We start from the raw sequence: 4,392 nt of genomic DNA on the forward strand, positions 1-4,392 counted from the left end.
GCTTTGGTAGTTCTTTTCTGTTCCTTTCTTCTTCTTTAATTTCTTCCCTTTTGATTTGATGACTATTTTTGTGTTGTGTTTGAATTCCTTTTTCTTTTCTGTGTGTGTGTTATAGATTTTTGGCTTCTGATTACCATGAAGTTTATACATAGCAATCTATATATATGTGTGTATGCATGTGCGATTGTTTTAAGTTGCTAATCACTTAGTTTCAGATGCATTTTAACAAACCTGCATTGTAACTCTTATCTCCTCATGATCTCTGTTTTTGACATCATATTTTGCATCTTTTTGTTTTGTGTATTCCTCAACTGCTCATTGTAGATACAAATGGTTTTACTTTCTTATTTTAACGTTCCTACTAGCTTTGTACATGGTTGATTTACTAACTTTACTTTATATTTGCCTTTCTCTATAAGATTTTTCTTTTCATAATCTTCATGTTTCTAGTTGTGGCCATTTATTTTTCACTTAGAGAAGTTTCTTTAACATTCCTTGTAAAGCTAACTTGGTAGTGTTGAACTTTTTAGTTCTTGTTTATCTGTAAAACTTTTGATCTTGCCAATAAATCTGAATAAGAGGTTTACCTGGTAAAGTATTCTTGGTTGTAGAATTTTCCCCTTAATCACCTTAAATATATCATGCCACTCCCTTCTGGCCTGCTAAGTTTCTGCTGAAAAATCAACTGACAACCTTGTATGTGACTTGTTGCCTCTCCCTGGCTGCTTTTAACATTCTCTCTTTATCTTTAATTTTTGCCACTTTAATGATAATGCATTGATGTGGTCCCCTTTGGATTGCTTTTAATTATTTCTTGAGAATAAATGTGGGAAATGAAATTACTGGGTCAAAATATATACACATCTGTAAGATTAGATGCATGTATGTGCTCACTCAGTCGTTCTGACTCTCTGTGGCCCCATGGACTGTAGCCCACGAAGCTTCTCTAACCATGGAATCTTCCAGGCAAGAATACTGGAGTGGGGTGCCATTTCCTACTCCAAGGAGTCTTCCTGATCCAGGGATCAAACCCACATCCCTTTCATCTCCTGCATTGGCAGGCAGATTCTTTCCCACTAGAGCCACCTGGGAAACGCTAAAGATTAGATAGCTGTTGTCAAATTGCCTGCCAAAATAACATACCAGTGTGCATTCCTGCAGTACCTAAGAGTGTCCAAGAGTTCACTATATAGAGAGTAAATAAATGGGAAAATATCAGCTTAATTAATAATTTCAAAATGTAGATTAAAACAGGAAGCTTGGCAAAGATCAATTATTTTTCTTTTAATGTATCAATCTAGATGTCTGTGCCAAACTTCTTGTTTTAATTTAAATTTTTAAATTATTAATGAGGCTGCTATTTTTCCATAAGATTTTTGGCCATAAACATTTTTCCTTTGTTAATTGCTTATTTGTGCACTTGGCCCATTTCCTAATGAGTTGTTCATTTTCCCCTCTATTTTTGTAACAGCTCTTCACATAGTGAGGATGTTCGTCCCTTGACTGTCTCATATATTACAGATATTTTTACCATTTTGCCATTAGCTTTTTTAAAAAAAATATGAAACACTTCATGAATTTGTGTGTCATCCTTGCACAGGGGCCATGCTGATCTTTTCTGTATTGTTCCAATTTTAGTATATGTGCTGCTAAAGTGAGCACAGCTTTTAAATTTTGTTTGTATTGATGTCTTTAATATTCTTGATTACAAAGGAATATATCATCTCTGTACATTTATAATGATCACAATTATACCAGGTTAAAAAAATTCAATCTACCATCACATCCACAAAACAGAAGAATTTTACTTTTCTCCCCAGAAATACCCACATTTAATAATTTGTTAATGACTTTCCAAACCCTTTCTATGCATTTCTGTTATGGTTTGTTTTGATGTACAGAGGTTTGTTTGTTTGGTTCTTAGTTACTTATTTTTGGCTGTGCTGAGTCTTCACTGCTGCGTGGGCTTCTCACTAGTTGTGGCAAACAAGGGCTGCTGTCCAGTTTCAGTGAGCCGGCTTCTTATTGTGATAGCTTCCCTTGTTGCCAGAGCACGGGCTCTAGGGCCCACAGGCTTCAGTGGGATCAAACCCGAGTCTCCTGCATTGGCAGGCAGATTCTTTACCACTGAGCCACCAGGGAAGCCTTGTTTTGATGTATAGAAGTTTTCAACTCTGATTAGTTATTCACTTCTTAAGATTTGATTAAGACGTTACCTACTCTATGACTTTGTCATATTAGAAACACCTTTCTGATTACCAAATATGCACAAATATTCACCCATATTTCCTCCCAATGTGTTTATGGTTTCACATATATATCTTTAATGAATCTTGAACTTACTTTGCTTTTTTCCAAATACATGGATATGCTGCTGCTGCTGCTGCTGCTAAGTCACCTCAGTCTTGTCCAACTCTGTGCGACCCCAGAGACGGCAGCCCACCAGGTCCCACCATCCCTGGGATTCTCCAGGCAAGAACACTGGAGTGGGTTGCCATTTCCTTCTCCAATGCATGAAAGTGAAAAGTGGAAGTGAAGTCGCTCAGTTGTGTCTGACCCTCAGCGACCCCATGGACTGCAGCCTTCCAGGCTCCTCCATCCATGGGATTTTCCAGGCAGGAGTACTGGAGTGGGGTGCCATTGCCTTCTCCAACATGGATTATGATGGGTACTTTAAAAAAAAACACATCCCAGAATAAAGGGAAATGTACAAAGTTAAGAATTTTCAAAGTTGCTCAAGAAATAGGAGTATGGTATAGCTGTAGTACAGAAGACTGATATGGGAAAAATAGAAGATACCGCTGAAAGAGTAGGTAATTTAAGATCAAGGAGGAATTTGAGGTTGAAGGCAAGGAGGCCAGGAGGAGGTCTGAAAGACCTGGGGACAGGAAGTATCTAACCAGAGCCATCCTTAGAGCGATGTGAGCAGGTGCACTGGGACAGGGAAATGTGAGATGGCCAGCACAGAGGGTCAGGTGCCCACAACTAAGATGTAAACTAGATCAGAGGTAGTGGGGACAGAGAGGGGGTGATGACTGTTAGTTACCCGGAAGAGTATACAGGACTTGAGAGGTGGCCGAATATAAAGAAGGGAGTCTGCTGTGTGGTCATGAGGACAAAGACCACTCGTCATTTGGAGGGGGTTGTTCTGCTCTACACAGCTCTTCTCTCTCTGTTTTCTCAAGTAGGTTGAAGAGGTTTTCCCTTCTTCATTTTACAGATGGGAAAACCAAGGCTGGGCAGGACAGGCGGAGAAGGCAATGGCACCCCACTCCAGTACTCTTGCCTGGAAAATCCCATGGACAGAGGAGCCTGGTAGGCTGCAGTCCATGGGGTCGCTAAGAGTCGGACACGACTGAGCGACTTCACTTCCACTTTTCCCTTTCATGCACGGGAGAAGGAAATGGCAACCCACTCCAGTGTTCTTGCCTGGAGAATCCCAGGGACAGGGGAGCCTCGTGGGCTGCCGTCTCTGGGGTCGCACAGAGTCGGACACGACTGAAGCGACTTAGCAGCAGCAGCAGGGCAGGACAGGACTTACCCCAGAGAGTCAGGCCCTTTGTGGCCCAATCTGGGTGGAAATGCAGGCAGCCAGGCTCTGGAGCTCCGTTATTTCTCACTGAATATGGGCTAACTCACTTCACCTGTGTGCACAGGTCGGGGGTGGTGGGGTGGGTGATGAGGGTGCGAGCGCCTGTGTGTCCATGTGTTCCATGGGCGTGTGGAAGAGGCGTGTAACACACGCACCAGCTGGGTTTCTCTCCCAGGAGCTGGTGACGGGCACCAGTGCTCCCTGGATGGCTTCCTCTTCCCAAACAAACATTCATATGACACAATGTCTGAAAGCTCAGAAGACTTCCTGTCTCCATCGGGCCAAAGCCCTGCCTGCTGCAAGCCTGGGGCCACTGGAACTATCTCCAGCCCTCTACTGCCCTCCACCCTCAGTCTCCAGCTCCAGGACTCATGAAACGCCATGAGCTCACTATGCCTGGCCTGCTTGGCACCAGCTACATGAAGAGGCTGGACATTCTTCTGCCAAAGAAAACCCAGTGGCTGGGCCAGCAACCTGGACTTTCTCCAACAGGCTAGTTCAGCCACACTTCACCTCAAGGTTCCATCCCCTCCAGGGCGTCTGCTACTCCCATCAGGGCCCCAATCTAAGGAACGCTGAATAGGCCCCACCTTTACCAAAAAGGGAGTCATTTTTCCCAGGGGCTAGTACCTTCTCTTCCAGTTGCAGGATAAGCCAGCAACAGTGCACAGAGTGAAAGGAGGCCTGGCGGTCTTTAACCAACAGTAATCTATTCATTCTTTGAGGCCCAGTTGATTTGTCATTCACTCAGTGACTTCTTACCCACATTTCACCCAAAAGTGCTAATTAATTGCTTCTCT

General features: G+C 43.1%; 1 non-coding gene across 1 annotated transcript; it reads right to left on the minus strand.

The window, feature by feature from the left end:
• Nucleotides 1-1,555: 1,555 nt before the first annotated feature.
• LOC112444233 (U6 spliceosomal RNA) lies at nt 1,556-1,662 on the minus strand. Its single transcript, XR_003032487.1, has one exon. It is a non-coding gene; the product is annotated as a U6 spliceosomal RNA (small nuclear RNA).
• Nucleotides 1,663-4,392: the final 2,730 nt, after the last annotated feature.

The sequence above is a fragment of the Bos taurus genome, chromosome 24 (assembly GCF_002263795.3).
Source record: "Bos taurus isolate L1 Dominette 01449 registration number 42190680 breed Hereford chromosome 24, ARS-UCD2.0, whole genome shotgun sequence".
In the NCBI taxonomy this organism is placed as follows: domain Eukaryota; kingdom Metazoa; phylum Chordata; class Mammalia; order Artiodactyla; family Bovidae; genus Bos; species Bos taurus.